This window comes from Tamandua tetradactyla, chromosome 9 (assembly GCF_023851605.1).
Source record: "Tamandua tetradactyla isolate mTamTet1 chromosome 9, mTamTet1.pri, whole genome shotgun sequence".
Lineage (NCBI taxonomy): Eukaryota > Metazoa > Chordata > Mammalia > Pilosa > Myrmecophagidae > Tamandua > Tamandua tetradactyla.
Genome location: NC_135335.1, coordinates 113231317 through 113258888, shown reverse-complemented (window position 1 = coordinate 113258888; position 27572 = coordinate 113231317). Strand labels below are relative to the sequence as shown.

General features: G+C 37.4%; 1 protein-coding gene across 1 annotated transcript in view; it reads left to right on the top strand.

Moving 5' to 3' along the window:
* CENPK (centromere protein K) overlaps nt 1-27572 on the top strand; it is a 161451-nt gene that overhangs the window by 94936 nt on the left and 38943 nt on the right. The window lies entirely within an intron of this gene.

Genomic DNA, 27572 nt, shown 5'->3' with positions numbered 1-27572 from the left:
ACAATGGTAGATTTCAAGAGACAGGTTAGTATTAGTGAACTGGAGGATGGAACATCTGAAATCTGGTAAGAAACAGAAACTATAGGGAAAAAATGGAAAAATATGAGCAGGGACTCGGGGAATTGAATGATAATATGAGGCACACAAATATACATGTTGTGGGTGTCAAGGAATGAGAAGAGAAGGGAAAAGGAGGAGAAAAACTAATGGAAGAAATTATCACTGAAAATTCCCAGCTCTTATGAAAGACCTAAAATTACAGATCCAAGAAGTGCAGCACACCCCAAAGAGAATAGATCCAAATAGACGTTCTACAAGACTGTTACTAGTCAGAATGTCAGAGGTCAAAGAGAAAGAGAGGATCTTGAAAGCAGCAAGAGAAAAGCAATCCATCACATGCAAGGGAAAGCCAATAAGACTATGTGTAGATTTCTCAGCAGAAACCATCGAGGCAAGAAGACAGTGGGAAATACATTTAAATTACAAAAAAAAAGAGAAAAACTGTCAACCAAGAATTCTATACCCAGCAAAACTGTCCTTCAAAAATGAGGGAGAAATTAAAACATTTTCAGAAAAAAATCATTGAGAGAATTTGTGACCAAGAGACCAGCCCTGCAAGAAATACTAAAAGGAGCACTAGAGACAGATATGAAAAGACGGGTAAGAGAGGTGTGGAGAAGAGTGTAGAAAGAAGGAAAATTAGATATGACATATAAAATCCAAAAGGAAAGATGGTAGAAGAAAGTACTACCCGTACAGTAATAACACTAAATGTTAATGGATTGAACTTCCCAATCAAAAGACATAGACTGGCAAAATGGATTAAAAAACAGGATCCTTCTATATGCTGTCTACAGGAAACACAACTTAGACCCAAAGATAAACATAGGTTGAACATGAAAGGTTTGGAAAAGACATTTCATGTAAATAAGAACCAGAAAAGAGCAGGAGTAGCTATTCTAATATCCAACAAATTAGACTTCAAATGTAAAACAGTTGGAAGAGACAAAGAAGGATACTATGTACTAATAAAATGAACAATTCAGCATGAAGACATAACAATTATAAATATTTATGCACCAAACCAGAATGCCCCAAAATACATGATGCAAACACCACAAACACTGAAAAGGGAAATAGACACATCTACCATAATAGTTGGGACTTCAATTACCCACTCTCATCAATGGACAGAACATCTAGACAGGATCAATAAAGCAACAGAATTTGAATAATACAATAAATGAGCTAGACTTAACAGACATTTATGGGACATTACACCCCACAACAGCAGGATACACCTTTTACTCAAGTGCTCATGGATCATTCTCAAAGATAGACTATATGCTGGGTCACAAAGCAAATCTCAACAAATTTAAAAAGTTTGAAATCATAGAAAACACTTTCTCAGATCCTAGAGAAATGAAGTTGGAAATCAATAATTGGCAGAGCGCCAGAAAATTAACAAATATGTGGAGGCTCAACAACACATTCTTAACAACCAGTGGGTCAAGGAAGAAATAAGAGAAATCAGTAAATATCTCGAGGCGAATGAAAATGAAAACACAACATATCAAAACTTATGGGACACAACAAAGGTAGTGCTAAGAGGGAAATTTATTGCCTTAAATGCCTATATCAAAAAAGAAGAAAGGTCAAAAATACGGGAATTAACTGTCTACTTGGAAGAACTGGAGAAAGAACAGCAAACTAACCCCAAAGCAAGCAAACGGAAAGAAATCACAAAGATTAGAGAAGAAATAAATGAAATTGAAACATGAAAACGATTGAGAAAATAAATAAAACCAGAAGCTGGTTCTATGAGGAAATCAATATGATTGATGGGCCCTTAGCAAGATTGACAAAAAGAAGAAGAGAGAGGATTGAAATAAATCAGATCAGAAATGGAAGAGGAGACATAACCACTGACCCCACGGAAATAAAGGAAGTAATAACAGGATACTATGAACAACTTTATGCTAATAAATACAAAATGTAGATGAAATGGACAAGTTCCTAGAAAGGCATGAACAACCAACTTTGACTCGAGAAGAAATAGATGACCTCAACAAACCAATCACAAGTAAAGAAATTGAATCAGTCATTCAAAAGCTTCCCCCAAAGAAAAGTCCAGGACCAGATGGCTTCACATGTGAATTCTACCAAACATTCCAGAAAGAATTAGTACCAATCCTGTTCAAACTCTTTAAAAAAATTGAAGAGGAGGGAAAGCTACCTAATTCATTCTATGAAGCCAACATCACCCTCATACCAAAACCAGGCAAAGATATTACAAAAAAAGAAAACTACAGACCAATCTCCTTAATGAATATAGATGCAAAAATCCTCAATAAAATTTTAGCAAATCGAATCCAGCAATACATTAAAAGAATTATACATCATGACCAAGTAGGATTCATCCCAGGTATGCAAGGATGGTCCAACATAAGAAAATCAATTAATGTAATACACCATATCAACAAATCAAAGCAAAAAAATCATATGATCATCTCGATTGATGCAGAGAAGGCCTTTGACAAAATTCAACATCCTTTCCTATTGAAAACACTTCAAAGGATAGGAATACAAGGAAACTTCCTTACAATCATAAAGCAAATATATGAAAAATCCACAGCTAATATCATCCTCAATGGGGAAAAACTGAGAACTTTCCCCCTAAGATCAGGAACAAGACAAGGATGTCCACTATCACCACTGTTATTCAACATCGTGTTAGACGTTCTAGCCAGAGCAATTAGACAAGAAAAAGAAATTCAAGGCATCAAAATTGGAAAGAAAGAAGTAAAACTATTTCTTTTTGCAGACGATATGATACTGTATGTCGAAAACCCTGAAAAATCCATAGCAAAACTACAAGAGCTAATAAGCATGTACATCAAAGTGGCAGGTTACAAAATCAACATTCAAAAATCTGTAGTGTTTCTATACACTAATAATGAAAAATCTGAGGTGAGGGGGAAATCAAGAAATGAATTCCATTTACAATTGCTACTGAAAGAATAAAATACTTAGCAATAATTTTAACTAAAGATACAAAAGACCTATACAAGGAAAACTACAATAAATTGTTAAAAGAAATCACAGAAGACCTAAATAGATGGAAGGGCATACCGTGTTCATGGATTGGAAGACTAAATATAGTTAAGATGTCAATTCTACCTAAATTGATTTACAGATTCAACGCAATACCAATCAAAATCCCTACAACTTACTTTTCAGAAATAGAAAAATCAACAAGCAAATTTATCTGGACCGTCAGGGTGCCCCAAATTGCTAAAAGTATCTTGAGGGAAAAAAACGAAGCTGGTGGTATCACACTGCCTGACTTCAAGGCATATTATGAAGCCACAGTGGTCAAAACAGCATGATACTGGCATAAAGTTAGATATATTCACCAATGGAATCAAATAGAGTGCTCAGATATAGACCCTCTCATCTATGGACATTTGATCTTTGATAAGGCAGTCAAACCAACTCACCTGGGACAGAACAGTCTCTTCAATAAATGGTGCCTAGAGAACTGGATATTCATATGCAAAAGAATAAAAGAGGGCCCGTATCTCACACCCTATGTAAAAGTTAACTCAAAATGGATCAAAGATCTAAACATTAGGTCTAAGACCATAAAATAGAGGAAAATGTAGGGAAATATCTTATAAATCTTGTAATTGGAGGTGGTTTCATAGACCTTACACCCAAAGCAAGAGCACTGTAGAAAGAAGGAAAGAAATGGGAACTCCTCAAAAGTAAACACTTTTGTGCATCAAAAAACTTCATCAAGAAAGTAAAAAGACTACCTACACAATGGGAGACAATATTTCGAAATGACATATCACATAAAAGTCTAGTATCCAGAATTTATGAAGAGATTGTTCAACTCAACAACAAAAAGAAAGCCAATCCAGTTACAAAATGGGAAAAAGACTTGAACAGACACCTCTCAGAAGAGGAAATACAAATGGCCAAAAGGCACATGAACAGATGCTCTACGTCCCTGGTCATTAGAGAAATGCAAATCAAAACTACCATGAGTTATCATCTCACACCTACCAGAATAACCATTATTAACAAAACAGAAAATGACAAGTGCTGGAAATGATGTGGTGAAAGAAGCACCCTTATTCACTGTTGGTGGGAATGTCAAATGGTGTATCCGCTGTGGAAGGCAGTTTGGCCGTTCCTCAAAAAGCTGAATATAGAATTGTCGTATGACCCAGCAATACCATTGATAGGTATCTACGCAGAGGACATAAAGGCAAAGACACAAACGGACATTTGCACACCAATGTTTATAGCAGCATTATTTACAATTGCAAGGAGATGGAAACAGCCAAAATGTCCATCAACAGACGAGTGGCTAAACAAACTGTGGTATATACATACGATGGAATATTTTGCAGCTTTAAGACAGAATAAACTTGTGATGTATGTAACAACATGGACGGGCCTTGAGAACATTATGCTGAGTGAGAAAAGCCAAAAACAAAATGACAAATACTGTATGGTCTCACTGATATGAACTGACATTAGTGAATAAACTTGTAATATGTTGTTGGTAACAGAGACCATCAGGAGATAGAAATAGGGTAAGATATTGGGTAATTGGAGTTGAAAGGATACAGACTGCAACAGGACTGAATACAAAAACTCAGAAATGGCCGCACAATACTACGTAGCTGTAAAAGAATTATGTTAAAATACTGAATGAAGCTTCATGTGAGAATGATAGAGGGAGGAGGACTGGGGACATAAATGAAATCAGAGAGAAATATAGATGTTAAAGATTGAGATGGTATAATCTAGGAATGCCTAGAGTGTATAATAATAGCGACTAAATGTATGAATTTTAAAAATGCTTTTTCATGAGGTAGAACAAAGGAATGTCATTACTGCAGAGTGCTGAAAATAGATGGTCATTAATATTTTAAAATGTCACCTTATGTGTGAGATTAAAGCAAAAAATGTTTATGTGGTACAAAATTTATATTTTGACCAGTGCATTTCCTAATATAACTTCTGTATATAGTTTGATTGAATGCCATAAGTACTTGGAATCTCAGGTAGGACATGAGATTTTGTTGGTTTGTCCAGAGTGATGCCCCGATGAATCCCAGAGTGATTCGATCAATGAGTGGAAAAGTATTTGCAAAGCCCCCTTCGGGGAATGGTGAGAGTGGGGAGAAATTCAACTTCCCCAAGTTGAATTCTTGATATTTTCAAAAGCTGTGTGGGCAACCAAAGCTATAGGCTGAGCCCCCAGTCTTGGGGTTTGTTCATATGAAACTTAACCCCACAAAGGATAGGTCAAGTCTGGTTAAAATTTAGGCCTAAGAGTCACCCCCAAGAGAACCTCTTTTGTTGCTCAGATGTGGCCTCTCTCTCCAACCAACACAACAAGCATACTCACCACCCTCCCCCTGTCTATGTGGGACATTACTCCCAGGGGTGTGGACCTTCCTGGCAGTGTGGAACAGAGTTCCTAGAGTGAGCTGAGACTCAGCATCAAGGAATTGAGAAAAACCCTAGAATGAGCTGAGACTCAGTATCAAGGGATTGAGAAAACCTTCTTGCCTAAAAGGGGGAAGAGTGAAATGGGACGAAGTGTCAATGGCTGAGAAATTCCAAACAAAGTCAATAGGTTATCCTGGAGGTTATTCGTATGCATTAAGTAGATATCATCTTGTTATTCAAGATGTAATGGAGAGGCTGGAGGGAACTGCCTGAAAATGTAGAACTGTGTTCCAGTAGCCTATTTCTTGATGATGATTGAATAATGATATAGCTTTCACAATGTGACTGTGTGATTGTGAAAACCTTGTGTCTGATGCTCCTTTTATCTATCTGGTCAACAAACGAGTAGAACATATGGAATAAAAATAAATAATAAGGGGCACAAATGGTAAAATGAATTTAGTTTGAAATTCTAGTGATCAATGAAAGCGAGGGGTAAGGGGTATGGTATGTATAATCTTTTTTTTCTTTCCTGTGTTCGTTTTATTTTTTTGTTTTGTCTTTTTATTTCTTTTTCTGAATTAATGCATATGTTCTAAGAAATGATGAATGTGCAACTAAGTGAAATTGTGAATTACTGATTATATATGTTGATGTTTTATTTGATTTGTTAAATTTTTTAATCAATAAATAAATTTTAAAAAATTAGTAAACCTTTAGTTAACTTACAAAAAAGAAGGGAAAACATACAGATTTCCCAAAGAAGACATGACAGTACAGAATTAACCATTAAAAGAAGAAAATTTTTAAAATCAGTATTTTGCAGAAGTTTACACAAATAAATTTCGAAACCTAAACAATCTTCTTGAGAAATGCAGATTGCTGAAATTTTCCCCATTAGATGAGAAAGCTTAAGCTGAACAATTTCCACTAAATTGTGACACTTAAAAAAAAAACATCCACTAATAAAGGACCAGATTGAAACCCTCCCCAAGGGTAACCCTACCATGCATTCAAAGACCACACAGACACAATGTTCTATAAACTATTACAGAAATTTGCAAAGGATAGAAAACTCCCTAATTTCTTTTTTAAAGCAAGTATAACTCTGATTCCTAAACCTGATAAAGACAGTATAAGGAAAGACTCTTCAGATTTCTGTCACTCATGGATAGGAGATAATTCTAAAAAGATATATTAGCAAATGTCCAATATCATATTAAGAAAATAATACACCATGACCTAGTGGTATTTATTCTAGGAAGGCAAGGAAAGTTAAATATCAGGAAATTGATTAGTGTCAAGTATCCGTAACAAATCTAAGGAAAATGAATAATTTAATTATAGATACTTAAAAGACTTTGAAAATTTAATATGACAAAACACTCAAGAAATAGGAATTGTGGAGCATTTTTTAAAATAATAAAATGTCTATGTCTAGCTTAATACTAAGGCTGTATCTAAATGGAGAGTCACTAGAAGCATGTCCACTAAAATATGAAAAAAGGCAAGAATGCACCCTTCCTCCACTACTAATCAATATCATGGAGACATTAACCAAGCAATTAGAAAAGGAAATTTGAGGCATAAGAATGGTACAAAAAGTAGGAAAACTGTTTCTATTTGAAGATAGTGTGATATTCTATCAGGAAACCCCGGGGAATCAATAATAGAACATAATATAATTCTAAAAGAACATAATATAGGAGAGTTGGAAGATCTAAAATTAACGTATGAAAATCAATAGTTTTCATAAACAGAAACAGTGGGCAAAATAGTAGGAAAACCCATTTACAATAAAAAGAAGATTGATAATTTGGAAATAAATTTAGTAAGAAATGTACAAAATCTTTATGTGGGAAAATAAAAATAATAAATGGAAAACATCCACTGTTTTTGCATAGGACAGTTAAATATTTTATATGTGACAATCCTACCTACATGAATTTATAAATTCAATGCAAAAAAATCAATAAATATACCAGCAAGCTATTTTATGGAGTTACACAAGTTGATAATAAAATTCATATGAAAAAATTAAACATACAAGAATGTTGATAAGAAAATGTGAAAAAAGATAAAGTATGAGGGAGACCAGCCCTATCAAATATTTAAAAACACTATAATTAAAACAAATTCTTCCTGGCACATGAATTCACACATTTACATGTAGAATGGAATAGAAAATCTCAAACTAGACCCAAATACTGAAGGAAATTTAGTATATGAAGAAGATACCATCTCTCATCACTGAGATGAAGATGGACTTTTAAATAAAAGGTCTTGAGACAAAAAGGTGGGCATTTGGAAAAAAGATTAGATCCACATCTCATACCGTATACAATAAACTCCAAATGGGTTCAAGATCTAAACACAAGAAATAACATACCAGGAAAAAATTTAGGTAAATAACTCTTTGACATTGGAGTAGGGAAAGGCTTTCTGTGATCAGAAATCCTAGGCAAAGAAAAGTTCAATAAATTTGACTATGTAAAAACTTGCATGTCAGAACACAACATAAAGTTGAAAGACAGTGGGCAAGAGGAGTGTTGCTAGCAAGATGACAGAGTAAGAAGCTCCAAAATCCTTCTCCATTGAAGAAGCAGCAGAAAATGGCAGAATCAACTTTCTCATGAGTGTGAGAAACAGTCAATGGTTTACAGTAATATGTGAACACTGAATAAGAAAAAGGCAAATTTTAAAATGATAGGAGACCCTTGTGGCATGTTTATTGCCCTTCCCCAGTTGCCCTGTGGTTCAGCACAGTAGCAACTTGTACTCCCAGTGCTGCCTTGGTTCAAGGTTCTAGCGGAAGCAGAGTACCCCTTATTTGCATTCTGGGGTGTATGTATCTGTTCCAACTCATCTGGTGGCAGCTTGAATGCCTGAACCAAAGTGCTTGTCTCTGTCTGGCTTGTACCAGAAATCACACTGCATGGGAAATAGCTGGCATGGCTGCTAAAAGTAAGAAAACCAAATTGCAGTTGCCAGGGGCAAAAGGCTACAGTTGAGACATACGAATGACTACCTGGCGCCTAGAAGGAAAGACTGGAGATTTTCCTGGGGAAAGTGGGGTATTCGGAATGTCCACGTACACAAGGTAATTTGTAAGGCCTTGCACAGGGCCAGTGCAAGGTGTATACTCAGAAATGATCTGAACGGATCCTAGGCTTTTATGTCAAGTTGTTCTCTTGGCTCACAGCAAGGCTGGATTAGTGCTGAAAGAGAGCCCCAGCACAAAGCAAAGTCTGGGAGAGGTGTTTTTAACTTCTCCCTCCTACTCACTCTTCTCCTTCCTCTTTTGTTAGCTCTTGAAATTCAGGAGAAACTGTCATGTACTAGCTGAACACAAGCTAAAAGCACAGAGACTTTACAGATTACACGTTAGAGTACACAATTTTTGCAAGGATAGTTTGGAGGAAAATCACTAAATAAATAGACCACAATAGCATTCAATAATAAGGAAAACAAAACAACAAATACTGGGGAGGAAGGAAAATCTTATTTTCAAATGAAATATTAAAATGTCCTGGTTTTGACAACAATAAAAATCACAGGGTGTGCTGGTTTGGAAGGATTTATGCACCTAGAAAAGCCATGTTTTAATCTAAATCCCATTTTGTAAAGACAGCTGTTTCTTCTAATCCCTATTCAGTACAGTATGTTGGAAACTTTAATTAGATTATCTCCATGGAGATGTAACTCAAACAAATGTGGGTATTAAACTTGATTACATGGAGATGTGTCTCCACCCTTCCAGGTGGGTCTTGATTAGTTTACTGGAATCCTACAAAAGAAGTATTTTGGAGAAAGCTTCAGAACACTGCAGAACCACGAAGCAGAAGATCTACCAGCCAGCAACCTTTTGAGAATGACAAGAAAGCCACAGCAGAGCCGAGCAGAGCAACTAGACCAAGAGAACCACAGAGTCCACCAGCCAACAACATTTGGAGATTCTGAGAGAGCAGAAAATGATGAGAGCCAGAGCCCACACTGCCCCTGGGGGAGCTTCATGAAACAAGAAGCCAGAAGAGAAAGCTATCAGACTTCACCATGTGCCCTTCCAGCTGAGAGAAAAACCCTGAATGTCATTAACCTTGTTGAACCAAAGTATCTTTCCCTAGTTTCCTTAGATTGGACATTTCTATAGACTTATTTTAATTGGGGTATTTTCTTGGCCTTAGAACTGTAAACTAGCAACTTAAATTCCCCTTTTATAAAGTCCTTCTGTTTCTGGTAAATTGCATTCCAGCAGCTAGCAAACTAGAACACAGGGCATATTAAGAAACAGGAAAAAATGATACCATTCAAAGGAACAAAACAAAGCAACAGAAACCATCAGTGAAGAAACTTAAACATTGTATTTACTAGACAAAGACTTTAAAACTGTCAAATGTTCTTAAAAGTTCAGGAAATCAGGAAAATAATACGTGAACAGATTAGATTTTAATGTGTAGAATAAAATAAATAACCATGAATTGACAGTGTTTGTGGTAGGTTGATTTATGTGCCTTAATATAGACATTTTAATTTTAATCCACATCTCTGTGGGGGTGAGCACAATATAAATAGAACCTTTTGAAGATGCCATTTTATTTAAGATTTGGCAAATTGTACTAGCATGGATCTTCAACTGAATTTCTGTAGGCCTTATAAGGAAAAGATCACAAGGAGAAGCTGGAAGTCAGTGGGAACCTGGAAGAGAAAGCCGAGGACATCAGCATGTGACAGAGACCCAAGCCAAGGAACCCCAAGGATCGTGACAAGCCAACATCAGAACACTACCGATCCCAGAAGAAGCAAGTGTTTTAGGCTTTGAAACTGTGGGACAAATTCCAACAATGTGTGGTATGTGTGGCACAGCTCAGGCATGCTAAGAAAGTGATGTAAATTTAGAATTTAAAAAATAAAAAAATTGGACAGAATGGGTAACTTCCTTACAAAGGTATTGCAAGTAATAATAAGTTTACCTTATGCAAACACCACATAATAATTTTGCAGACAGGATTTTCTGGTGGATGCTAAAATTAGTGGGTGAAAGTTCAAGGAGAAATTATGTTATTTGCATGGTCTCAAAGTATCCTTCTCAATATATTCATTAGCTAATTACAGCTGAAACTTTTGCACGTTGAGTGTAAAATACATGTAAGTAGACTGAAAATTAGAGGGAAAGTGGCTATGGCTAGGGACATTGGGAACCAAAGAATGACAAAGCAGCAAGTTCCCTGGGTTTTCGTTTTGTCTTATATATCCTGGATGGGGTTGCTGAAGAAGCATACAAACCAGAAATACTAATGAGAGAAGGCAAAGAAAGAGAGAAAGAAAAAACAGCCCCCCAAGCCTACTATTTCTTTTCAAAGGACAAAGAAAACGCAACCTAGAAGGAAAATTTTTAGACAATAACTGTCCTACTTCAGCCAAACACCACAGGAAAAGAAAAGCAGCTCCTCTATCACCCCTGTCAGCAAAGGTGAGGTGGAGAGCCATGATTTCCACCCTTGTCTGGCTGTAACAAGACACCCCAACTGTGTCAGTTTGCAAGCTGCTGGAATGCAATATATCAGAATTGGAATGGCTTTTGAAAAGGGGAATTTAATAAATTACAAGTTTACAGTTTTAAGCCCATGAAAATGTCCAAATTAAGGGACCAGCAAGAGATTACCTTCACTCAAGAAAGGCCGATGGGTCGGGAACGTATGTTAGCTGGGTAGTCATGTGACTGGCATCTCATGGTCCCTTGCTCCTGGGCTCCATTGCTTTCAGCATCTGTTCCTGTACGAATTCCTCGCTTTGATTCTCTGGGGTTGACTTTCATCTCTTGGCTTCCCTTGGCTCTTTCCAGGATCTGACTTGCTTAACATCTTGTGGTGATGTCTACAGGGCTACAAGCATCTCCAAACATCCGTGTCTCTATTCTCTAAAGCAACTCTACTCCAAGTGTCTACAACTGCTCTCTCTGTTGGCTCTGAAGTTTCTGTCATTTCTGACTGTCTCCAAAATGTTTCTTCTTTTAAAGGATTCCAGTAAACTAATCAAGACCTACCTGGAATGGGTGGAGTCACATCTCTGTCTAATCAAAAGGTCACAGCCACGATTGGGCATGCCACCTCTCTGTGGAGATAATGTAACCAAAAGTGTCCAGTCGACAATATTCAATCAGGATTAAAATAAATGGTTTCTCCCACAAGATTGGATCAGAATTAAAACATGGCTTTTCTGGGGTACATAATACTTTCAAACTGGCACACCACCCTACCTGTATCCTTCTCTCACCCCTGGAGTGAATCAGAGAGGATTGAGTGAGAATTTTGGATCAGAGATAATTGGAAAATAGGGATTTTAATCCCTGCCAGCATGGCCACATGACCATCTTATACTTATATTCCTACTTACTGGTAATGAGGCACCTATACTGCTGGGGTCAGAGGAGGCTGAGTGGAAAGTCAGAACTTTGACCATCATTCAATGGTAATGAGACCTTTTTCACCTCACCTGTGTCAGTGGAGGCCATGAGGGAAGTATTAACAAGGAGTTCTCTTTCTCAGCCAGGGTGATGTTGGAGGAGCGCTTTTGAAGAACCTGAAATTCCATCATTGCCTAGAAATAGCAAGGCACGCTTCTCTCCCTGCTCAGATTGTCAAATGAGGCCCAGTGGGAAAACTGGACTTTCACTCCTACTTGGCAGTAATGAGGTCCCCACTTTCCCTCCATCAGCATGGTCAGAGGATGCCTGCTAAAACAGAAGATTTAAATAAGATACAGGATCTCATAAAATAATACCTAAAATGATCAGAGTCCAATAAAAATGAAATCATTTACATTATGTGCTGGTTTGAAAGGGTGTATGGACCCTAGAAAAGCCATTTTTTGAACAAAATCCCATTTTGTAAAGGCAGAATAATCCCTATTCAATACTGTATGTTTGAAACTGTACTCTGATCATCTCCTTTGAGATGTGATTTAATCAAGAGTGGTTGTTAAGCTGGATTAGGTGACATGTCTCCGTACATTTGGGTGGTTCTTAATAAGTTTCTGGAGTCCTATAAAAGAGGAAACATTTTGGAGAATGAAAGAGATTTAGAGAGAGCACAGAACAACAACATAGCCTTCAGAAGCAGTGAACCCACGAGCCAGTGACCTTTGGAGATGAAGAAGGAAAATGCCTCCCAGGGAGCTTCATGAAACAGGAAGCCAGGAGAAGAAGCCAGCAGATGATGCCGTGTTTGCCATGTGCCCTTCCACTTGAGAGAGAAACCCTGAACTTCATTGGCCTTCTTGAACCAAGATATCTTTCCCTGGATGCCTTTGATTGGGCTTTTCTATAGACTTGTTTTAATTGAGACAATTTCTCGGGCTTAGAACTGTAAACTAGCAACTTATTAAATTCCCCTTTTTAACAGCCATTCTCTTTCTGGTATATTACATTCCAGCATCTAGCAAACTAGAACACATGCCAAGAACCTTTAAAGTCTAAATTTGAATGAAAAAAAAAACAAAACAAAACCCCACAGCAGAGTAACACAGATCCAGAAGTTGAGATTACCTTTAAGCAGCCATGATAAAATTGCTTAAATATGCAACTGCAAACATGTTTAAAACAAATTTTAAGATAGAAAATCTCAGCAAATAAATAGGTATAAAGAAGAACTAAATGGAACTTTTAGAACTGAAAATTACAATAATCGAAATAACGTTAACAAATGGCCTCAACACAAAATGTAAAGGCAGAGGAAAGAATTTGAAGATAAAGCAACAGAAATTAGTCTGAGAGAAAATAGGATGAAAGCAAGGTAAGAGAACCTCAGCGATCCATAAGACTATAACAAAAATCTAACATTCTGTCATTAAAGTCCCAAAAGTAAAGAAGAAAAGGGATGGGACTGAAAATAATGACTGAAATTTTCTTAAATTAGTCAAACAGCATAAACCTACAGAATCCCCTTGAGGATAAATCCAATGAAATCTACACCAAGATACATCATAATCAAGCTGAAAACTAAAGACAAAAATATTTGAGAACAGTGAGAGAGAAACATGTTACTTATGAGGAAAACAATTAGAATGATAGCAGATTTCTCATCCAAGACTAGGAAGTCCAGATGAAAGTGGCTCAGCATTTTCTAACGGCAGGAAGAAAAGAACTGTCAACACCGAATAGTATGTAAGGCAAAATTACCCTTCAGGGGACATAAATACCTTCTTAGATGAACGTAAACTAAGAATTTGTTGCCAACAGCCAATAACTTCAAGAAAGGAATTTCTTGAAACTGGAAGTGATAAAATGAAATCTTTGGACATCAGAAAAGTAGAAAGAACAAAAGAAAGAGCAAAAATATGGCCAAATACAAAAGGCCTTCCTTTGCTTCCTGAATTTTCTAAGTTATGTTTGGAGTTGAAGTAAAAAGTATAACACTGTCTGATGTGGTCCTTGATAATGTTGAGGATATATTTAATATAAATGGGGAAGGGTAAAGAGACTTAAAGGAAAGGTAGAATTTTTGCATTTCATTCTAACCAGTAAAATATTGGTACCAGGAAGCTATATACAATAAATTATATCTATATAATGAAATAAATAGAGCAATAAATGTATATTAAAAACTAAAAGTATATTAAATATATTTAAATACAAATATATTATATATAAATATTATATTTAGTATACATTTACTATATTAAATGGTGTATATTTTAGTATACAATAAAGGTATATTAAAAAACAGATGATACAAAATAGAATACTAAAAAATGCTGAAATAACTCACAGCAAGGTAGAAAACAAAAAACAGGAGGAACAAGCAAAAAATAAAGTGGCAGGCAAGTCCTAACTAACCAATAATTATTTTAAATATGAATGGTCTAAATACATCAGTTAAAAGACTGAAATTGGCAAAGTAGATAAGAAAAAATGACCCAACTATATGCAAGGGCATTATGCTGTGTGAAAAAATGCCAATCTCAAATGATCATGTATTGCATGATTCCATTTATGGAATAAGTTGAAAATGAAAAAATTAAAGAGATGGAAAATAGATTACGGGTTGCCAGGCTTTAAGGATGCTTGGGTGGAGATGGAGGGTGTGGTTATTTATGGAGTAGCATGAAGGAGTTATATGTGGTGATGGATTGTCCTTTGTCTTGATTTCACAAAAACACACGTGATAAAATGACATATAATTACATATGCTCCTTGTACCACTATCAAATTCCTGGTTTTGCTATTGTTCTATAGTTACATTGCTTGTCACCATTGAGGGTAATTGGATTAAGGGTACATGTGACCTTTCTTTCCTATCCTTGAAACATCCTGTGTACCTAAAATTATTTTAAAATAAAAGAAATGAATTTAAAGCATCAGACAGGGAAAAAAGACTATTTAAAAAATAGGCAGATTTGAAAAAGAAGAAAATAATAATTCTAGAATTCATCACTAAAATTAAAAATTCAGTAGAAAAATTAAAGAATAGATTGTTGAAAAGATAATTGGTGAACTCATCACCAATAGAATATAGATATGATAAAATATCCTAGTAAGGAGCACAGATAGACAAAGATGAAAAATATGTTAGAATATAACATACATGGAAGATAGGATAAGGGGATATAAGAATGAGAGGGTCTGGTTTTTTTTTGGTCATTATTTTTCATGCGTTTAATTATTCATTTGCAATATGACACTGATGAGGAGTCAGCAGTTTTCTGAGAACCACAGTTTCCAAATCAGGGAAAGTATTCTGATTCAGGAAAAAAAAAAAAAAAAAAGTAGATGCTTTGTTCCACAATACATTTCACTAGGAATTATATTGTGTGACAATGCTGATTTCTTTTTCCTAATCCTTTCTTGCTTATGTTAAGGATGGTGGTGATTATTTGCTTAATACTGGTTTTCCTATGTAGCAGATATTTTTTATGGTTATATTCATTTGAATGAAAAAGCAAAGATGACTACCTGAATTTTCCAATGTATAACTATAGTACACCTCATGAAATGGTTGAGCTGATGGTCTCAAGTCTAGTATTCAGAAATGAAGCCTAATACTGTAAATTCATTTAGAACAAAATAAGGTATAATCAATTAATTAAGCTACAATTGACATTTTCTTTTTCCCCAAATCATTTTAATATACCAGGCTTGATCATGAAAAAGTGACATGCCTACATGAACATGTAGATTCACAACTTGTCATGGAATGCAAAGGAAATTGTAGGGAGAAGTAGAGGGAGCCCCTAGCAATAGAACAGTCATAAGGAAGGAATTAACTTTCCTTGTTGGCTTGGGTACCTGGATGCTCAAAGAATGTACACAAATATTAAAAATAACATTCTTTAAAACACATCCAAAAACAGGAAGAAAGTAGGTGTGAGATACTTTTCTGCCTTATTGCAAAATTTTCCTATGCTCATTATAGAGGACAAAGGCAATAACCAGAAGGAAGAAATTTGGAAATATTAAACCAAAAAACTACTAGGGAATGTGATATGAATCCTAGAAGGAGAGAATAGCAAAAATGGAAAAGAGGCAATATTCAAAGAGACAGTTCAAGTTTATATACCTGATGAACCAATGTATACTTAAGTTCAGGAAGCATTGGAGATCTCCAAGAAGATTTTTAAAATCCAAATCAGATGTATCGTTATGGAAATTTAGAACACTTAAGGACAAGATTTTATAAACAGAAAGAAGGAAAAAACATTACCAGAAAATTAGACTGATAACAAACTTAAGAGCCACAAAGAATCGCAAATGCTAGTGGAATGATATTCTAAAAATATGTCATTACTTTATCATTGCAATGGCATAAAATAAATTATATTTGATGCTTCATCATCTTGCCCAACTTAGTCATAAGTTCCCTTTTTATAGCCCTGGGGCATAACTACAACTAATAAGGCCTGTAAATCCATGTGGTAGTTAGGTTCAGGTGTCACCTGATCAGGTGAAGGTGCCTAGTTCTGTTGCTGTGGGCATGAGCCAATGGCATGTGAAGCTCATCTATTGCTGATTACATCTGCAGACATTGATTGAAAGATAATTGTTGAACTCTTCACCAATAGAAGATAGATATGATAAAATATCCTAGTAAGGAGCACAGCTAGGAGGAATGCGTGCTGCAATGAGTGATGCTTGATTTAATTGGCTGGTGCTTAAATGAGAGAGTTCAATACAGCACAGCCCAAGCATCTCAGTATACCTTGTCTCAGCACTTGCAGCTCAGCCCAGGCCTTTGGAGATGCAGAAAGGAATCACCCTGGGGAAAGTTGTTGGAACCCAGAGGCCTGGAGAGAAGGCCAGCAGAGATCACCTTGTGCCTTCCCATGTAAGAAAGAATCTCAGTTGAAAGTTAGCTGCTTTTCCTCTGAAGAACTATACATCTTTTAACAAATAAATCCCCTTTTATTAAAAGGCAATCCATCTCTGGTGTGTTTCATTCTGGCACCTAGCAAACTAGAACACTCCATATGGTTTGGATGATAAGAGCAGCCCTCAGCTTCTCCAAATGGCCTTTGCTGCTTCTGCTTTTTCATGCCATGTAGTTCAAAACTGCCAATCCTCAGTATCCATAGGAAAGCCCTACTCTTCCCCTTGTGACAATAAAAGCAAGAGCCTGGGACCCACAGGTGCTCTTTTTCACCCCCCCATCCACCGTCCCTTTTGGGAGCCTAAGTAAGATAAGCCCAGCCCCTCTGCTACCTTCGTTCTCTGCTCTCCCCCTCCAGGCCCTGTGATCTAACAAAGCTGTCCATGCATTTTTAGCTGGATGGCTATCTGCTTTCAGGTTTCATCACCTGAAAAATTTCTACATAGCATTCAAAACAGTCATTCAAGAATGAGAGTGAAATAGAAGCATTTTTAGATTTAAAAAAATTGTTGACATTTTCAACAGTGCCCAACTGAAAGAAATTCTAAAGGATATATTATTGAAAGAAGGAAATAAAGAAGAAAAATCTGTGACAAAAGGAATCATGAATTAAAAATTGCTAAATGTGTATAATCTAAATAGGCCACAACTGTATAAAATAATAGTAATATATAATTTGGAAATCCCTACAGTTGTGCTATTGGCAGCCTGAATGGCCATATACAATAGCTCTGGCAGTAGTAGGGAAGATTGGGAAACAAGATAGGACTAAATTCCCAATAAACAACAACATGTGTGGGTAAAAATATTTCTAACCAGCTTGGGTTCCAGTAGAAGGTTTGTTATCCGACAAACTAGATTTCAGGCCAATTATACTTGTGCAATTTTAACAGCAACCAGTAAAATAATAGAAGTACAGGAAACAACTTTTAGACCAATAAAATAAGTGGAACTTTGTGAAGACTAAAGTTCGTCAATAAAAACAAAAAGAGTAAGGAAATAACAGGAAAAGTAAAAAAAAAAAATCAGGACAAATAGAAATAAACCGAACTATATCAATAGCCACATATTTAAATGACAATGATGGTGATTAAATGTACAAATTTAAAAATTTGGGAAAACAAATGAATGTCAGTATTGCAGGGTGTTGAAAAATAGTGGTATATGGGAAAAAGTACAGTCAATGTAAGCTAGGGTCTATAGTCAACAGTGACTTGTAATATGCTTCCACTGAAAGTAACAATAGCACTATGCCGAAACTAAATGTCAACAGCTAGGGGAATTGGGAAAGGGATATGGATTCTTTGTGGAAGAAAAGGAAATGTCTTCAGATAGAGTATGGTGGCTAAGGCATATTATACAATTAGGCTGGATTGTACAATGTGTGAATAAAGCTGTTTAAAAATGAACAGAGAGAAACAAGTGCTAGAGAAAATGTGGAGAAAGAGATGTACCTGTTTACTGTCAGTTAGGAAATGAGAGGTCTAGCCCCTTGGAGAGTAGTGTGGTGGTTCTACAGGAGGATAGGAGTGGGTTTGCCATATAAGCCTGAAACCGAGCTGCTCAGTTTGGGCACATGAGCGGGCATTTATATACTGGTATTTCTGGCGGCAGGGTTCCTAATGCACGATGAATGGAGGTGGCCTAAGGGTATGATTGAGGAATGGAATGGAGAGCTATGGTGTATGCATACAGTGGACTACTGAGCAGCCACAAGAAGAAATGAAGTTGTGAGGCATGCAACTAGGTGAATGAATCTTAAGAGCTGTATGTTGAATGAAATGTCTGGAACAAAAAGACAAATATTATCATACCTCAATTGTATGGACTAACTAGAATATAAAAATTCAGTGAACGTTGAGAGCATTGGATTTCAGGTTGGGGCTTACTGTAAAGGTCCCTAAATTGTAAGTGCTTATAGCAGTCACATATATGGAGGAGATGTAACTGTTAATTCTAAATTCTGAGATACTGGGCTGTTTTTATGTAACATGGTCTTTCCCAGAACTTTGGGTGTATATGTTGAAGTAGGGAAGAACTCCAAACATCACACAAGAAAGCACCAGAGCCTCTGAGAACTGCACAAGCTTTTTATTGCCAGCAAGCTCAGAGGACTTCTGTCCAAAGTCTGAGCCCCAAATATTCTTTATCTCCAGATTATATAGGAAAGTAAGCAGGGTGGGAGTTACTATGGGAACGAACAGAGACGGTTCTTTTGTCTGGAATCCAGGAGGGTCTGGGCATGTCTGGCAGATGCAGTAGACATTTTGTTTCACTACCTCTTTTAGAGAGTATGTTTTTACACATTCTTGAAAGTACACAAATTCGTAAAATCACTTCAGTAAGGAAATACAGCAATACCGAGGTCCCTCTTATGAACTACCTCATTCCCCCCTTTTGATGATATCATTCATCACGTTTTATTCCATAGATGTAGGACTGTTTTCACTTGTGGGGACTAATTCATATTTATGATGGTTTGAGGGGTGCAGACCACCGAGATGAAGTTGGTGGGAGGCAGTTTTTCTGTCTACTAAGGCTTCTATAATTTGTCATACACTTTTTTTTTGGTACCAAATAACCATTTTTTGCTTTTAGTTTCACACAGAAGTTGAAAATTTAAAATATGAATGACCATCTATTTTCAACACCCTGCAATATTGACATTCCTTTGTTCTTCCTCATTCAAAAACATTTTTAATTTGTACATTTAGTCACTATCATTGTACACTCTAGCCATTCCTAGATTATACCATCTCAGTCTTTTTTTTTTTTTTTTTTTGGCTTTTAAAAGGGGAATTTAATAAGTTGCTACTTAACAGTTCTAAGGCCAAGGAAATGTCCCAATGAAAACAAGTCTATAGAAATGTCCAACCTAAGGCATCAATGGAAAGATACTTTGGTTCAAGAAGGCCGATGAATATCAGGGTCTCTCTCTCAAGTGCGAAGGCACATGGCGAACACAGTCAGGGTTTCTCTCTCATCTGGAAGGGCACATGGCCAACACGGTGTCATTTGCTAGCTTTCTCCCCTGGCTTCGAGTTTTATGAAGCTCCCTGGGAGGCATTCTCCTTCTTCATCTCCAAAGGTCGTTGGCTGGCGGACTCTGCTTCTCTTGGCTATGTATTTCTGCTCTGCTTTCTCTGAAATCTCTGTGAATCTCCAAAACGTTTCCTCTTTTATAGGATTCCAGTAAATTATCAAGACCCACCTGAATGGGTGGAGAGACATCTCCACCTAATCCAGTTTAACAACCACTCTTGATTAAATCACATCTCCGGGGAGATGATCTAATTACAGTCTCAAACATATAATACTGAATAGGGCTTAGAAGAAACGGCTGCCTATATAAAATGGGATTAGGAATAAAACATGGCTTTTCTAGGGTATATACATCATTTCAAACCAGCACACTCATCAAGACTCACTTCAAGACCCTTGCTATGCTGTGTCCACTAATCATAAACTAACATCACAACCTTTAGCCAGTATCATCAGCTTTCATGGTTTGAAACCATTTGACCCCAGAATCAAAACCTTTATAAATAACCCTACCTGAACCGGCTATTCCTGAGACACTCTAAGACTCTGTCAAATTGGTGTTCTCCCTGAGCGCAGTAGGCATAATAAACTTATCGCTGATTAACACAGATTTTCCTGTGATCTTTGGGTAAGTTGAAAGAGAAAAGCAATCATCATGTTTGTTTTGAGCTGATCAAGTGCCAAATAATGGGTCTATGACCACTACTTTTAGTGTTGGTTAAAAGAAATAGGTTCCAACAAAATGGGTTTTGGCAAACCGCATCCCACTTCACCTGCCTCTTTTTTTTTTTTCGCTTTAAAATATTCATATATATTTATTTTTTTATTTTTTATTTTTTTATTAACGGAAAGAGAGAAAAAAAAAGAAAGAAATTAACACAACATTTAGAAATCATACTGTTCTACATATGCACTCAGTAATTCTTGACATCATCACATAGATGCATGATCATTGTTTCTTAGTACATTTGCATCGGTTTAGAGGAACTAGCAACACAACAGAAAAAGATATAAAATGTTAATATAGAGAAAAAAATAAAAGTAATAATAGTAAAAACAAAACAAAACAAAACAAAACAAAAACCTATAGCTCAGATGCAGCTTCATTCAGTGTTTTAACATGATTACTTTACAATTAGGTATTATTGTGCTGTCCATTTTTGAGTTTTTGTATCTAGTCCTGTTGCACAGTCTGTATCCCTTCAGCTCCAATTATCCATTATCTTACCCTGTTTCTAACTCCTGCTGGACTCTGTTACCAATGACATATTTCAAGTTTATTCTCGAATGTCCGTTCACATCAGGGGGACCATACACTATTTGTCCTTTAGTTTTTGGCTGGACTCACTCAGCATAATATTCTCTAGGTCCATCCATGTTATTACATGCCTCATAAGTTTATCTTGTCTTAAAGCTGCATAATATTCCATCGTATGTATATACCACAGTTTATTTAGCCATTCTTCTGTTGATGGAGATTTTGGCTGTTTCCATCTCTTTGCAATTGTAAATAACGCTGCTATAAACATTGGTGTGCAAATGTGCGTTTGTGTCTTTGCCCTTAAGTCCTTTGAGTAGATACCTAGCAATGGTATTGCTGGGTCGTAGGGGAATTCTATATTCAGCTTTTTGAGGAAACGCCAAACTGCCTTCCACAGTGGTTGCACCATTTGACATTCCCACCAACAGTGGATAAGTGTGCCTCTTTCTCCACATCCTCTCCAGCACTTGTCATTTTCTGTTTTGTTGATAATGGCCATTCTGGTGGGTGTGAGATGATATCTCATTGTGTTTTTGATTTGCATTTCTCTAATGGCCAGGGACATTGAGCATCTCTTCATGTTTCTTTTGGCCATTTGTATTTCCTCCTCTGAGAGGTGTCTATTCAAGTCTTTTTCCCATTTTGTAATTGGGTTGGCTATCTTTTTGTTGTTGAGTTGAACAATCTCATTATAAATTCTGGATACTAGACCTTTATCTGATATGTCATTTCCAAATATTGATTCCCATTGTGTAGGCTGTCTTTCTACTTTCTTGATGAAGTTCTTTGATGCACAAAAGTGTTTAATTTTGAGGAGTTCCCATTTATTTATTTCCTTCTTCAGTGCTCTTGCTTTAGGTATAAGGTCCATAAAACCGCCTCCAATTGTAAGATTCATAAGATATCTCCCTACATTTTCCTCTAAGTGTTCTATGGTCTTAGACCTAATGTTTAGATCTTTGATCCATTTTGAGTTAACTTTTGTTTAGGGTGTGAGATATGGGTCTTCTTTCATTCTTTTGCATATGGATATCCAGTTCTCTAGGCACCATTTATTGAAGAGACTGTTCTGTCCCAGGTGAGTTGGCTTGACTGCCTTATCAAAGATCAAATGTCCATAGATAAGAGGGTCTATATCTGAGCGCTCTATTCGATTCCATTGGTCGATATATCTATCTTTATGCCAATACCATGCTGTTTTGACCACTGTGGCTTCATAATATGCCTTAAAGTCCGGCAGTGCAAGACCTCCAGCTTTGTGTTTTTTCCTCAAGATGTTTTTAGCAATTCGGGGCACCCTGCCCTTCCAGATAAATTTGCTTATTGGTTTTTCTATTTCTGAAAAATAAGTTGTTGGGATTTTGATTGGTATTGCATTGAATCTGTAAATCAATTTAGGTAGGATTGACATCTTAACTATATTTGGTCTTCCAATCCATGAACACGGTATGCCCTTCCATCTATTTAGGTCTTCTGTGATTTCTTTTAACAGTTTTTTGTAGTTTTCTTTGTATAGGTTTTTTGTCTCTTTAGTTAAATTTATTCCTAGGTATTTTATTCTTTTAATTGCAATTGTAAATGGGATTCGTTTCTTGAGTTCCCCCTCCGCTTGTTCATTGCTAGTGTATAGAAATGCTACAGATTTTTGAATGTTGATCTTGTTACCTGCTACTTTGCTGTACTCATTTATTAGCTCTAGTAGTTTTGTTGTGGATTTTTCCGGGTTTTCGACGTATAGTATCATATCGTCTGCAAACAGTGATAGTTTTACTTCTTCCTTTCCAATTTTGATGCCTTGTATTTCTTTTTCTTGTCTAATTGCTCTGGCTAGAACCTCCAACACAATGTTGAATAATAGTGGTGATAGTGGACATCCTTGTCTTGTTCCTGATCTTAGGGGGAACGTTTTCAATTTTTCCCCATTAAGGATGATATTAGCTGTGGGTTTTTCATATATTCCCTCTATCATTTTAAGGAAGTTCCCTTGTATTCCTATCCTTTGAAGTGTTTTCAACAGGAAAGGATGTTGAATCTTGTCAAATGCCTTCTCTGCATCAATTGAGATGATCATGTGATTTTTCTGCTTTGATTTGTTGATATGGTGTATTACATTAATTGATTTTCTTATGTTGAACCATCCTTGCATACCTGGAATGAATCCTACTTGGTCATGATGAATAATTCTTTTAATGTGTTGTTGGATACGATTTGCTAGAATTTTATTGAGGATTTTTGCATCTATATTCATTAGAGAGATTGGTCTGTAGTTTTCTTTTCTTGTAATATCTTTGCCTGGTTTTGGTATGAGGGTAATGTTGGCGTCACAGAATGAATTAGGTAGTTTTCCCTCCACTTCGATTTTTTTGAAGAGTTTGAGGAGAGTTGGTACTAATTCTTTTTGGAATGTTTGATAGAATTCACATGTGAAGCCGTCTGGTCCTGGACTTTTCTTTTTTGGAAGCTTTTGAATGACTAATTCAATTTCTTTACTTGTGATTGGTTTGTTGAGGTCATCTATCTCTTCTTGAGTCAAAGTTGGTTGTTCATGTCTTTCCAGGAACCCGTCCATTTCATCTAAATTGTTGTATTTATTAGCATAAAGTTGTTCATAGTATCCTGTTATTACCTCCTTTATTTTGTGAGGTCAGTAGTTATGTCTCCTCTTCCATTTCTGATCTTATTTATTTCATCCTCTCTCTTTTTCTTTTTGTCAATCTTGCTAAGGGCCCATCAATCTTATTGATTTTCTCATAGAACCAACTTCTGGCCTTATTAATTTTCTCTATTGTTTTCAATTTCATTTATTTGTGGTCTAATCTTTGTTATTTTTTTCCTTTTGCTTGCTTTGGGGTTAGCTTGCTGTTCTTTCTCCAGTTCTTCCAAATGGATAGTTAATTCCTGAATTTTTGCCTTTTCTTCCTTTCTGATATAGGCATTTAGAGCAATAAATTTCCCTCTTAGCACTGCCTTTGCTGCGTCCCATAAGTTTTGATATGTTGTGTTTTCATTTTCATTCACCTCGAGGTATTTGCGAATTTCTCTAGCAATTTCTTCTTTGACCCACTCGTTGTTTAGGAGTGTGTTGTTGAGCCTCCACGTATTTGTGCATTTTGTGGCACTCCGCCTATTATTAATTTCCAACATCATTCCTTTGTGGTCCGAGAAAGTGTTGTGTAAGATTTCAATCTTTTTAAATTTGTTAAGACTTGCTTTATGACCCAGCATATAGTCTATCTTTGAGAATGATCCATGAGCCCTTGAGAAAAAGGTGTATCCTGCTGTTGTGGGATGTAATGTCCTATAAATGTCTATTAAGTCTAGTTCTTTTATAGTAATATTCAGATTCTCTATTTCTTTATTGATCCTCTGTCTAGATGTTCTGTCCATTGATGAGAGTGGGGAATTGAAGTCTCCAACTGTTATGGTATATGAGTCTATTTCCCTTTTCAGTGTTTGCAGTGTATTCCTCACGTATTTCGGGGCATTCTGTTTCGGTTCGTAAATGTTTATGATTGTTATGTCTTCTTGTTTAATTGTTCCTTTTATTAGTAGATAGTGTCCTTCTTTGTCTCTTTTAACTGTTTTACATTTGAAGTCTAATTTGTTGGATATTAGTGTAGCCACTCCTGCTCTTTTCTGGTTGTTATTTGCATGAAATATCTTTTCCCAACCTTTCACTTTCAACCTATGTTTATCTTTGGGTCTAAGATGTGTTTCCTGTAGACAGCATATAGAAGGATCCTGTTTTTTGATCCATTCTGCCAATCTATGTCTTTTGATTGGGGAATTCAGTCCATTGACATTTAGTGTTATTACTGTTTGGATAATATTTTCCTCTAACATTTTGCCTTTTGTATTATATATATCATATCTGATTTTCCTTCTTTCTACACTTTACTCCATACCTCTCTCTTCTGTCTTTTTGTATCTGACTCTAGTGCTCCCTTTAGTATTTCTTGCAGAGCTGGCCTCTTGGTCACAAATTCTCTCAGTGACTTTTTGTCTGAGAATGTTTTAATTTCTCCCTCATTTTTGAAGGACAATTTTGCTGGATATAGGAGTCTTGGTTGGCAGTTTTTCTCTTTTACTAACTTAAATATATCATCCCACTGTCTTCTAGCTTCCATGGTTTCTGCTGAGAAATCTACACATAGTCTTATTGGGTTTCCCTTGTATGTGATGGATTGTTTTCTCTTGCTGCTTTCAAGATCCTCTCTTTCTCTTTCACCTCTGACATTGTAACTAATAAGTGTCTTCGGGAACGCCTATTTGGGTCTAATCTCTTTGGGGTGCGCTGCACTTCTTGGATCTGTAATTTTAGGTCTTTCATAAGAGTTGGGAAATTTTCAGTGATAAATTCTTCCATTAGTTTTTCTCCTCCTTTTCCCTTCTCTTCTCCTTCTGGGACACCCACAACACGTATATTTGTGCGGTTCATATTGTCCTTGAGTTCCCTGATACCCTGTTCGAATTTTCCATTCTTTTCCGGATATTTTCTGTTTGTTTTTGGAATTCAGATGTTCCATCCTCCAAATCACTAATTTTATTTTCTGTCTCTTTAAATCTATCATTGTAGGTATCCATTGTGTTTTCCATCTTTTCTACTTTATCCTTCACTTCCATAAGCTCTGTGATTTGTTTTTTCAGTTTTTCTATTTCTTCTTTATGTTCGGCCCATGTCTTCTTCATGTCCTCCCTCAATTTATCGATTTCGTTTTTGAAGAGGTTTTCCATTTCTGTTCGTATATTCAGCATTAGTTGTTTCATCTCCTGTATCTCATTTGAACTATTGGTTTGTTCGTTTGACTGGGCCATATTTTCAATTTTCTGAGCGTGATCCGTTTTCTTCTGCTGTCGTCTGGGCATTTAGTTAGATTTCCCTGGGTGTTGGACCCCACAGGTTGAAAAATTTTTCTATGAAATCTCTGGGTTCTGTTTTTCTTATCCTGCCCAGTAGGTGGCGCTAGTGGCACACGTTTGTCTACAGGCTCCACCAGTAAAAGTTGCTGTGAGTCCTTTAACTCTGAAAAACTCTCGCCGTATGGGAGGTTTGGCAGCCAAAGCATCTTGGAAGTGTGCCAGCTGGCCCGGGCGTCCAAACATGAGGAGGGTCGCCGGCCGCCGCAGCACGGGAGAGCACCCGACCGAATTTTCTAATCGGCCCGAGGCGCCAAGCATGGCAGAAGGGCGCCACCTGTGCAGCCTGGGAGAGTGCACTGTTCCCAGCCGGACCGGGGAGTCACGTGTTTGGAAGGGACCCCCTGGTCACCGTTCTCCACAGTCTGGGGATTTTCGACCCAACTCTCTCAGTTGGTACAGGGGGCCTCGCGTGGTGGGGGCGCCAACCACCGCAGCCTAAGGGGACCGCCTGCCCAATTCTGCCAGCTTGCCTGGGAAGGAGGAAGGGAGGGACTCCGGCCGCTTGCCGTCCCGCCCAGGAAAACCCGCACCCCTCGGTCATCTCACCGGAGCTGGTTCTCCCAGACAGTCAGCCATTACAGAATGGGGTACGCTGTCCCTTTGATGTCCGTCGTGGCTCCGGGAGCTGCTCTTTATTGTCTCCACTCCCCCAGTAGCTCCCAGTAGCTCCACTCCCTCACCTTTCTGGAGGAGGAAAGATGAGGGTGACAAGGCTATCGAGGCTGGTGGCGGAGGAGCCGGTGAAGGCGGAAGAGGGCACGGTGGTGGTTGGAGAGCTGCCGGATCAGGAGGGGGAAGAGGGGAGCGCGGGCGGGTTGGCTGCTGCGGGGCGTGGGCGCCGCGCGGCCCGCCAGTGGACAAAGAAAGAGGGGAGAGGAGGGCGGGTGGGCTGGCTGCTGCGGGGCATTCACGCCGCACGTCAGGCGTGACAAAGAAAGCGCGGCGGGCGGCGGACAAAGAAAGAGGGGAGAGGAGGGAGGGCGAGTTGGCTGCTGCGTGGCGTGGGCGCCGCGCCGCAGGCCGGCGGACAAAGAAAGAGGGGAGAGGAGGGCCACCATCTCAGTCTTTATCATCATCTGTCTTTCCTTCTGGTTTCATTTGTGCCCCCAGCCCTCCTCCCTCTATCCTTCTCACATTCAGCTTCATTCAGTGTACTTACGTTATTGTGCTACAATCAGGAAGTATTTTGCTAACCATTTCTGAAGTTTTACAATCAGTCCTGTTGCACAATCTGTATCCCTTCAGCTCCAATTGCCCAATATCTAGCCTATTTCTATCTCCTGATGACCTCTGGTCTTAACTGAAGTTCTCCAAGTTCATTCATTAATGTAAGTTTATATCAGTGAGGCCATACAGTATTTATCCTTTAGTTTTTGCCTAATCTCAGACAGCATAATGTCCTCAAGGTCAATCCACATTGGTAAATGCATCATGACTTTATTCTGTCTTACAGCTGCTAATAATCCATCGTATGCATATACCACAGCTTGTTTAGCCATTCATGTGTTGATGGACAT